Here is a 12,004-nt window from a genome sequence, read left to right on the forward strand (position 1 = left end):
CTGCATTCTTGAAAGCATGTTCAGTTTCTATCAGGTAATATTTTGAAAGGGATTTTTCTATAATTAATTTAATTATGTCTTCTTAACTGATATTGAACTGTGACCAACCTGTGAATACATTTTTTCCAACTTCACAGGTGGTCCAAGATGCTTGCCATCTCCAATTTTGTCTATGTTTTTTCTAGGATGCAGCTACAGATTTGTCACACTTCTCAGGCAGAAGGAAGTATTTTTTCCTTTTCTTTGTATACTTCCCTATATTGAAAGATACCACTTCCTCTTGAAATAAATTAAAATTATCTAGAAGATGTCAGCAAAGGTTAAATAAGGAGACCTGAGCCAAACTAATGCATTTTTATAAACTGATATATACTTTTATGCACTTTTATAAACTGATAATTATAATAAGAAGTTTATGAGAAAACAGAGGCTTAAGTCTTTTTTAAAGCACGATGAATGAGAACAACTTAAAAGTCCCTTCATAAATGTTGTTCATTCGACTTGTTCAGATTAGGCATCTGAAATTTCTTCTTCAGGCTCCTCAACCAGGGAAGGTCTAGATTAGATAATAGGAAAAATTTCTCCATTGGAAGAGTAGTCAGGCACTGGAACAGACTGCCCAGGGAAGTGGTGCAATCACCACCCCTGGAAGTATTCAAAAAACTTGGATGTGGCAAATGGTGGGACTCATTAGTCTCTGAATTCCCTTCAGCCAAAAAAACCCACTAATTTTCAAGGTATTTTATCCACAGATCTCTATTTTCAACACAATTAAAATATCGGAAAATCACTAAAAATAAGCCAAAAATAGCCTCCAAAACCTCCCCTCCTTCTCCATCAAGTCTGGATGCTCCAGTGAACTTATTATTATTATTATGTTTAAAATAGAAGGCCAGGCACTTCCATTTTTATGAACTGTCTTGTTTTTGCTACTCAAGTTGTATAATCTTCAAAGCACTTTGCCTGTGAGGTCAAAGTGACTAATTTTCACTCCTCTAAAGTTATAGAGCCTGTAACTTTTTGGGTTTTGACAAAACAAAATTACTGTCTAACAAAGTGTTTTGACCATCGGTAGCAATGGATATGAAGAAGGGAGGCTGGGTGGGGAGATAAATATGGCAACTTAGGTTTAGGTTGAGCACTTGGGCCACGAAGCTTGAAGGAATCCAATTTTTCAGTTCACCTCTTCCCATTATTCAAAGGTCTCCAGCTCTGCAATCTCTTTGGTTCATACTCCAGTGAAACCCTGTTAAACTAAAAAATGCAAGGGCCAGAACCCAAAACAGGAGTTAGAGAAAAGCTTTGTGAAATCAGTCCTGTTCTCAGGCATTGGCTTGGGCTGCACTCCTCTCCAGTTTTAGTGTTTAGTGTTTTAGTTTAGTGTTTAGTCTCCAGTTTTGTGTTTCAGTCTGTAGTCTGTGTTGGCATATTAGATTTTCCTACAGAAGTGCCACTGTGTAAATGCCCTACTGAGATACTTTGTGTACATTTGTATGCTTCAGAAGCCTAGCCACTGGAAAAACATAAATTAGGTTTCTTCTCTGTGTTTGTCAAGCATTAATGTAGGAACAGGCAATAAAGTGTCATTAAGAAAAACTCAAGAGTGGTTATGTTAATCAATGGGTACCACAAGTTTAGCCACCAGTATTTCCCCCTGCACAGCTGTGTTTTCCAACTTTTCAGTCTATGATATCAAGACTGAACCTTCTTCAAAACATTCCCACAGTTGAGGGAAAAGAGCAGAAGAAAAGAAGTCCTCCACAATTTCAGGCTGGAGTGGAAGTCCCTTTTGGGATTCCTGCATCTATACGACTCTTCAAAGTGTGCAGCTGTTTCTATAAATTTCCTGATTAGGTTTTTCAGCGTGTCATAAGGCCTAATTGTTCTCCAATTAAATCAGTGAAAATATTGATATTGATTTCACTGGAGTGATTTCAAGCTCACAGACAGTATCTCCTTCAAGTCCTAGAGAAATTTAATTAAAGGACAAGTTAGCATCAAGGGAACTTGAGAGGACAAGCAGATTTGATGAGCTTACAGAGAGAGATCAAATGGGTTTGCACCAATAGAGCAATAATTTCTACAAGTAAATTAAAATATACTTCCCACTTTCAGCTTCTGGGGTAGATGATGGCACCTATTTGCCTTCATGGATGTGAACTTTGCAATTGATAGTGTCTTTTTTAAAAGTAAAAATTCTTAATCCTAATACCTCAATTTAATAATAATTTGTACTGATTTGCCCAATTTGATGAGACTTTAAAATCTTACAAAGTTGTTAGAAACTTCTAATGGTTTTTACAGGAGATAATAAACTCCTTGGCTTTTAATTTATTTTCTTAGAAGGAGTTTTTTGCATTTCTATATCCCACTTTAATGCAGCAAGGTAAACCTGCTTATTAGCTATCAACTTCCTACATATCAGCCTGTGAAATCAAGCAGCAGGAGTAGCAATGCTGTTAGAAACAGTTACACAAACTGTTTCTGTGAAGGAGATATTTTCAACACAGATTTAAAAACATGACTAATTTGTACTGGGATTTGCAAGGAATGGCTTGAGCAGCCTTTATCTGCTCACTGTTCTGCTTGCTACACTTGTAGGTGACTTGTCTGTTAGCGTGTGTGTGTCTGTAGCTTTAAGGGTACAGGGGTAATTTAAATTTAGCAGGCAAAGAATTTAAATATCTAAGTGCTTATCAACTGGGCTGGCAGAACTGTTCCACCAGCACATCTGGCAGAGCTGCTGCTTTGAGATGTGATGTGGAGATGGATGAGCTCCAGACTAACCCCACTTCCCGCAGGATGCACGAGCCAGCAGGAGTGCCTGCCAAGCCCACTAGGTTCATTAAGTTCAGTAGAACCCTGCAGGAAAAAACAATTTTAAAAATAGCTTTCAAAGGCTCCCTGGGTTTAAAAATTGTGGATTCTTTTCCATTGCACTATGCAGAGAAATCTTTGTTTCTAAAGCACAATTTACATCCCTTGAATAAATAGAAAGAAAATACCTGGTCTGTTTGATGCACATGACCTGGCACTTCTGTTATGAGTAATTTACCCTATTTTTAGCTTTGGTCACCTAATCCTTGATGGGAGACTTATGAGCAACCAAAAGGTTGTCACTTTGTTGAAAAAATCTCTTTCCTTCTGCTGTTCCAGAAATGCTTCATTTCCACATCTTAAAATGCCGGGCTGGATTTCCAGGGGTATGATTTCTCACAACCCTATTTTGGAGGTGCTGAGAGCTCAGTATTTTATTGTTGATGCTGTGATGTTGGAGATGGGAAAGAGGTTATCAGCCTGGTGCCAGGAAAAAAGTCTCTCTTCAAATTCATAAAATGTGTCATTTTAAGGTATGCATATCTAGTCTTCTTTCTTACTCTATTTTCCACGTTGATTACTAAATTCTTCCTGATCTTCCTCTGTAATGAGGTAAATATTTAGACTTTTTTAGACTAAGTATAAATATGATCCTGTTGTGCTGAGTACCCTTTTGTTTTTACTTACAGGAGGATGCAATTCTATAAATTGCCCAGCTTCTTCACAGCAAAGCAAAATGTCACTGAACACCTCAGGTAATGAAAGATTAAAATTTTATTAATAGTTCTAGACCTCACTCTCAATGCTACATTGACAGTCTGTGCTATAGGAATTGCTCATGCATATCAGAAAAATGATGGCTGAAATTTTAAAAATATACAGGTTCTGCTAAAACTCAGTCAATAGTATTCCAGTGTGTAAATTCAATATTTTAACACAGGTGTTGCTGTATGCTGGTATGCTGTTGCTAAGCAGCTCTCACTAGTTTTCTAAAAAATATATTTTTTGATATATTTTAAAAGATGGTTTTATTTTCTTCTTAGTATTTGAGTTTTCTAGACAGGGCAAAAGTCTAATTTAAAAATCTTATTCGTTTGAAGATAATTTTTTTTCCTAACACATTGCACACATAAAAGTTCCTTGACACAAATTTTTTATCAACTTCAGAGAAAAGGTATATGCCTGACTAATGAAACTAAGTAAGTAATGGAAATAAAAAACTGAGATGACCTATGACACAGCTGTCATATAAAATCATAATACCTGATAATTGGAGGGGTTTAAAGAAATTTTTAGAAAGTCATGAATGGCAATATTTAACCCTGTCATACAACAGAGATCCTTGGGTTTATTGATCTCAAGAGCAGCAAAGAGTTTTTGACTAGAAGTACCAAATACAGGGTTAAGGAAATTTGCACACTTGTAAATTTCATTCCTTTACTCCAAGCTTCTGTGAACAACTATGAGTAAAAATCTTGGTTCTTTTCAAGTTAAATTGGTTTAGGAAGGAAGGAAGGAAGGAAGGAAGGAAGGAAGGAAGGAAGGAAGGAAGGAAGGAAGGAAGGAAGGAAGGAAGGAAGGAAGGAAGGAAGGAAAGGAAAGAGCTACTTTCAGGAATGTATAACTGCATTAAAACCCTTAATTTATAAATAAAAAAAAATAAGAATTAAGGGCATATGTAAAAGAAGCAGTCACTCATGAAAAATATGACTCACAGACTTTGCAGCACTACTGGAAGGTGCTGAGATGTAATGATGACTCTGGCAGAAGAAAATATATAGGAAAGAACAGAATGGATGTTCAAAGCTGTGTGTGGGAAAAGAATCATATGATGGCCATTAGTGTCATGGAAAATTTTGCTGTGAAAGCCCCATGTATTTTTGAAAGCATACTTTTAAATGTTTAATACAGCACTTATAAGCAAAATTTAGCACAGGCACAGTGAATCTGTGCTAATTCTCTGTACCTTCTCTGTCCTTACTCTTTTGTTAGTAGGATTTAAAGCTTCATTACCACGCCAGAACTTTTGTTTCATCATTCTTGTTTAACATTGATGGATTTGTCTGAATTTTGGATACTTTAAAACAGGATTGAATGACAGGACAAGTGTGTGCTAGCAAAGATATTATTTCATCCCTGAGAGCTTCTGTTTAAATATCAAAAGTGCTCCTGTCTTATGAAAGTTTGACAGCTGTCAGGTCAGAAACTGAGAGTGGAAGGAGTAAAATCAAAGCCATCTTCCTGGTCTTTCTCCATAGATTCTGTCTGATTAAATGATTCTTCCCAGATATCCAGGTAGTACATAGACGAATGTCTTGAAGCATATATTTTTAGTCAAAATGAAAAAAAAAAAAACAACAAAACTTGGACTTTCAGATTTCTCAGTTTTTTGCTATAAACCCAATCCCACTTCTTAGCCCAGAATGATGTGAGGGAAAATGTCATCTTAGTAAGCACAAGCCTTCACCAAGCCCCATGAAATCTGATGCTTATATTTGTGAAATGTAAACCCTTGTGGAATCAGATGGGCTTGTTAAGGATGACATGATTTACTGACATGCTGCACCTTGCAGGATTAAAGTCAGTTTATGGGTAAAAAATACTGGATGAGATACATTCCTCTTTATTGACAGGAAAGGAAGTGCTTAGGCAGACTGGAAGGACTAGGAAATGTGTGGCTGACAAGGCTTGAGTTGGTTAACATGCCCTACCTGGAAAGAAAAAGAGAGGGAGTGGGCAAGAACCATGAGAAAGAGGTTCATCTTCCAGATTTGGAGGATGGGAGGATCAGCAAGGGTCTCCCATTGAATAGATAAAACCAATATTAGATCACCTGTAAAGGCCAAGGAAGGTAAAAGACTGAAGATAAAGAGTCCTGTCAAGAGAAGTAAAATTATGATTTCTCAGGTAGGATTCCTTGGTACTTCCAGAATTATGCTCTGTCCCTGGAATTGCTCAAGGCAAGGCCAGATGGAGCTTTGAGAAATCTGTTCTAGGGGAAGATGTCCCTGCCCATGCCAGTGGGGTTGGAGCTGGATGGTCTGTAGAGATTGTGTTCAATTCAAAGTTTTTTCCTGTGTGACAAGATAAAGGCAAGCCATACAAAAGTATTGCTACTAGTCAAACTGTAGAGCAAATTTTGTTACTTATGGCCAGTAGATCAGATGAGAGCTAATGATGAACAGATTGATAATTGACACAGAAAGAAGATTTCTGTCAGATGTCTTTGCTGTAGAGGAGAAGTTTGGAGGGATTTAAATCTGATTGGACCTACTTTAATATTCAACAAAAAACCAATTTATTTTCTACCAGTGGGAAAGACATACCAAAAAATGGAAAAAAATGATGAGAGCTGTCTGTACTTTATTTATGCAGGATATTTTATTCTGAAGAGCATGATGGGTTTAATAATTTTCATTCAATTCTGGCAGAAAGGGTAAATATAAAAAATTTGCAAATAAGCATGAAAGAAATTAATACTGTATATTGATTTTATTTAAATATATAGTTAGAAAGTGAATGCAGTGGTGACCATAAGCAGAAAAAAAATTGCTGTTACAGTGAGTGGAAAGTTTATTGCTGAACAGAAAATTTGTATAGGCTTTAAAGTTATAAAATCAGTTTTAAAATCTTGAAAGATTAAGGATACAATACAAAGATAATCTTTGTGTTGTGATACAACTCCCTATAATCTTTGAGATCCTGGGCTACATCTCACAGGTTGTTGGAAAGACACAGAATTAAGCATTAATAGATGATCTTCAGTTTCTTGAGAAAGAAAAGACCACCAGTCTTCTGCCTGAAGGATTAAGGAAGAGAAGTAATGGTCTGATACCGTTGATGCAACCAATAACAGAAAGGGACTAAAACAGCCAGGAGAGTGGGGCTCTGAGTGTGAGCCAATGTGACACCTCATAATTTCATCTGCTGTAACCATTCTGAAAAGGCAAGTGGGTGTCTGACGTCTGGGGAAATTAAAAGAAGAAGAAAGGCTAACAGAAGATCCATCAAAAATAAAACAGGAGCAGGAGTTGTCACGTGCCAGAAAATTGTGCACAGTATGAAGAAAGGATTGCTAACAGCATGATTAGCTCAGAGAAATTTTTCATGGAAGAAGTGGAAAGCACTGCAGCTGAAGATGAATGGGCTACTACTCTGGAAACAAATGGAGCATTTTTAATTAATTAAGAAACAGGTGCAGTGGAAAGTTTGGTAGTCAAAACCACAATTAGCACTGGCAAAGCAGCCGGACACTTTATTTAAGATACTCTGCATAGAAGAATGTCTTCTGCCCCAAAGTCAAACACATCAGGAATAAGTGTCAGTAGTTAATAAATTGGGAAGGGGAGGGAAGGAGAAGAATGTCGTTCAAGTGTATTAGGAGGATGAAGACAGAAAAAATTAATTAAAATGTATCAGATCTTCAGACTCATTAGGAATGGCAGTGTACTGAAATAGTCAAGAAAAATTTAGGAGATCTCTTACAGGGAAAAGAAATATCCCTAAAAGAGCAGAGCACTGAGCTAGGAAAAGAACCCCCCCAAAATAATAATATTAATAATAATATTAATTTAAAAACCCCTATTATTATTATTATTATTATTATTATTATTATTATTATTATTATTATTATTATTATTATTATTATTATTATTATTATTATTATTATTATTATAATAAACCAAAACCAAAAACAAACAACAACAAAAACAAGCAAACAAAAAAACCAAAACAAAAACCCAAAAAATCGAAGAACCAAAACCAATAGAAGAGGATCAGACAATCCAAGCAATTCTGAGAATTGTTAGAACTCAATTCACAGCTATAAATTTAATTGGACTTGTGTCCTATGTTATTTGAGGAAGATGGTCAAGCAGACCACAGGCAGCCTGCACATGGAATAAGCAAAAAAAAATGTAATATCCATAGAGGGTAGGAGGACCTACCCTGATGGCTAAACAAATGTAGAGGGTATAAAATTATTTGCTTCACAAGCACATCCAGCAAACTTGTGATTCAAATGTTATTACAGAGTTGAAAGTACTTCCATCTTTATTCCCAAGAAACACACCAAGACTCCAGGATATCTTGCCATCAAACATTTGTCCTTTCTGAAATCTTCAACAACATTCCTCTATCTGTTCTTAACAGGAACTCTTTCCATCTGTTTCTATTCTATCTCAATTATTACAGTATTTTTATAGGACAGCAGCTTCAATTCAACACATTAGTCATCAGATCCACATAATGTAGACTAACATTGATAATTTTGTATTGCATTTTATGTTTTTATCAATGTTGACCCAGGATGGCTGTTAATTTTTTTCAGTAAGACTCTTTTTCAAAGTCAAAACAGCATATGATTGCTTTTTAAAGTGTGTAGGTATATTTGTATACATGTATAATTGCTGCAGTTGTAAGGAAAAAATACCTTATTTGCAGTCAGGTCAGAAGATAAAATAGGCAGATTGTGTGGTGTTGACAGTATAAGTGGAAAAAATTGAAGAAGCTCATCACAAATGTCTCAATACCTGATTTAAAACCATAATATTAAAACTATTTTATTTTAGTAAGAATATTCTTAAGATTCTATCTATTTTACCTTTTTTTTCCTCAGTGCTTGGATGAAGGGCTTATAATAAAAAGGTTTTTCCAGAAACTCAATGAATAGAAAGGTATCAAAATTATAATATCATATTAAATGTTGATATGAAATGTATTTCCAGAGTCAAACACATCCAACCTGAATCTTCTGGCTAGGGTCAATAAATTTTTCTGACAATTTTCGAGGCTGATTTAAAGTTCCTACAAGAAGTAATAACAATGAATGTCTGTTTTAACATCTAATACAAATCTAAGTGTGTCTACTTGTGAGGCGAGATGCTTCCATAAGCTTCAGCAAACTCAAACAGTTGACTTTATCTGTTTATGTAGTCAACAGTAAACTCTATTCCCTTCCTTCCTGCCAAACTTGACTACTAATTGCTTTCTGAACATTTACACATTGTCAGAAGCTGTATGAGACCAAAGATGGAGCAATTATTTTCTACAGGTTATTTTCCAGGAAACTGTACAGAGAAATGTCACACATTAAAGCAGCATGGACAATATTTTCAGAACCACAGAGACTGTTGAAAAAACACCTGAAATGCACACAGCTATGTCAAACTCAGAAGCTCAAAGGCTTTAGATAATATTTAAAAATGAGAAAGAAACAATTAAAAAACTTTTGAGACTCTTTGAATACACATCTGAGAGACACAGTGATCACATTAAATGCTATTTATAAAAGTAGATTCATCTCATGAATGAGCTGGTCAAACTAAAGTTACGCTAAAGAGCCATTTGCTGTTTTAACTCCCTGATTTATTTTGAGCCCATAATCCATTCTTAATCCATTCTGAGACCAATAAAAATGAGTAATAGAACCTGAACAAGAAAGCACCAGTAGGGGTTTATGAGTGCAGCCCACAGAACCCACTGCAGTCCTGCAATGGATTTTTGTAGTCTCCACAACATACTGGGGGCACCCACAGGGAGAGATTAGAGCAGATGCTGGGTGATCTAACCCAGAAGAAAAAAAAAGCCCACAGGATTTGTGGAAAAGTGGAAACTCAGTTTCATAACTGCTTTGGAAGAAAAAAAATGTCCTCTATCCAAATAAAAATTATGTATTTCAATAGCTTCTCTGTTCTAGGGAAGACAGAAAATCTCCATCAAGAGAAACCCTTACATAGACACAAACAGAGGTGGTTACTTTAAACCAGTTCTAATCTCTTTTATCTTATTTAATTATCACATAAAATATTATTTTAATTTTAATTTTATTTTAATTATTTAATTATCACATTATGTAAAATTGCTATTGATATTTAAAAAGACCAGGGACTTGTTTAGTTTATTTTCTAAGAATTTATATGGCATCCACTCTACATTTCCATCTGAACCACAACTGCAAAATAAAAGACCCTTTGTGTGCACCTTGTGCACATGTTTTCAAAGGCAATTTCAGTGCATTATGTGAAAAAGAACTCCTGCAGTTCCACAGGTTTCTTATGTTGCCAACAGAGCAAAATGTATTGAAAAGAGATGTGAATCATAACTCCCTGGTGAATGACATTCAAACACTGGCACCATTTATGAAATGATGACTGCAAGTTTCAATACTTTTTTAACCACAGGAACCCTGGCCTTTATCACTTTCATAAATGTGTACTATGTCCTTACCATTAATATTTCACAAAGAGAGATTTTTCACTCAAACATACTCATTCTGATTTTGAAGGAAGATGAGGGTTCAACATTTCAGACAGTGACACAAAACTTAAAATATTCAATCAATCAGTCCCAAACCTTCATTTTGCTATATTCAAAGAATTTACTGGACAATTCATCAGAGACAAAACTGATGACTTTGTGATAACATTTCCCATAGCTGAAAACATCCTCCATCTTCATTTACACCTTAATTGAAAAAATGGAGGGTTCAAATGAAGATGGGCAAAGAAAAGGGATGGGTCAAGTAATTTATGAAGAGTATTTATGTATGGAATTACTACGAATGGAAAACAACAGAATGACAATTTATGTTTTGTATTTCATGTCAGTTTTCACACTACATATGTAAAGGTAAGAGATGAGGGAAAATGCTTTATGCCTTTCTCAGCCAAACAATTTCCAGACTAAATTAGAAATCAGACTTCAAGTTTCATAGGTATAAATCAAAGATAGGTCTAATTATCTTATAAACTGCAACTTGAAAAAAAAAATAGAAGTGACTGAAATTTGGGTTACTGTAATTGTGAAGAAATCTTTTTTTGTCTGAATTTATTTGGCAGTGTGCATAGACTTGACTAGGAGTTCCACCTCCTTCCTTTGGGGACCACCTGCAGCCTGCATAAAGACAAGTAAAAATTAGTATTGCTCTGGAAAGTCTCAGCCAACAAAAGAAAAGTTATTAAAAATTGTTAGGGCAGAAGCATCATGACATAGCTCTGAAAGAAAATCAAGAGGGTTGGTGGTGATTCTGGCAATTGGACTGGTGCTATATGTTTTTCTCCTTGCCATTCAAGAGCTGCAGAAACCTTTCACTCACCCCAGCCTGACCAAGAAGGCCAGTGGTGTCCTGATATGCATTAGGAGCAGCATTGCCAGAAGTTTGAGAAGGTGAACCTTTCCTTCTGCTCCTGGAGCAAGTTCTGTGTTTCTCAGTACAAGAGACATGGAGATTCTTGATCCTCTAACACATGTATGTGAAGATGATTGGAGACTGAAAGACTTCATTTATGAGGAAAATCTGAGGGAACTTGTCCTGTTTAGCCTGGAAAATACTGAGAGAAGAGGATGTAGATAGACCCTTCTCTGTAGTGCCAAGCTATAGGACAGGAGGCAATGGGCAGAAACTGATGCTCAGGAAGTTCCAGCAGAATACGAAGACTTCTTTGCTATGCTAGTGACAGTTAACTGGAACAGATTGTCCAGAGAGGTTGTGGAGTCTCCCTCACTGAAGATATTCAAAAGCTGCCTAGACAAAATCCTGAGCACTCTCTATGGTATTTTGCTTGCGCAGGGAGGTTGGACCAGATGATCTCCAGTGGTCCCTTCCAACCTTACCTGTTCTGTGGCTCTGTGTATTCTGTGACTGTCATATACAAATCCCTTTAAAATTAAATGTGAGATAAAAGGCTGACAGGATACTGAAAGTACTTTGACCTGGAATGGGAATTAGGTAACTCTCTATTAACTTTTTTTTTTAAAGCCTGTCACTAGACTTCGCTCAAAAACTGTTCTCTTTCCCAAGGTGTTAGTGGAGCTGCAGAGGGGTAAATAAACATAAAAGGGACAAGAGCTGGTTTGCTTCTTTATAAAATGTGGCACAGCCTGGCAGGATAATGAATATGTAATTGTTTCATCAAGAACAACCAAATGTACCTGATTTAAAGGGGATGGAGGGAAATAGGGGAAGAATCAGCTTTTTGTAATATTAAACCCCTGAGAGTTTTTTCTTGTAAAAGTCATTTCTTCATTAAAACTGTAATTGAAATGGGACGTGCTGTTCAACAAGTTCAATGTTTTATATATGCCACAGAAATCCCACGACGTGTCTAAAAATGAAATTCGTATTAATCACTGATGTCCTAATCCTCCTGATATAAGATCTATATTCAGGGATATGTTCTCTTCTGAA

At 36.0% G+C, this 12,004-nt stretch overlaps 1 long non-coding RNA gene across 1 annotated transcript; it reads left to right on the plus strand.

Moving 5' to 3' along the window:
• Positions 1-2,520: 2,520 nt before the first annotated feature.
• LOC141725374 (uncharacterized) lies at positions 2,521-11,756 on the plus strand. The gene is made up of 3 exons (XR_012577240.1): positions 2,521-3,350; positions 3,507-3,572; positions 10,656-11,756. It is a non-coding gene; the product is annotated as an uncharacterized LOC141725374 (long non-coding RNA).
• Positions 11,757-12,004: the final 248 nt, after the last annotated feature.

Source organism: Zonotrichia albicollis, chromosome 1 (assembly GCF_047830755.1).
Source record: "Zonotrichia albicollis isolate bZonAlb1 chromosome 1, bZonAlb1.hap1, whole genome shotgun sequence".
In the NCBI taxonomy this organism is placed as follows: domain Eukaryota; kingdom Metazoa; phylum Chordata; class Aves; order Passeriformes; family Passerellidae; genus Zonotrichia; species Zonotrichia albicollis.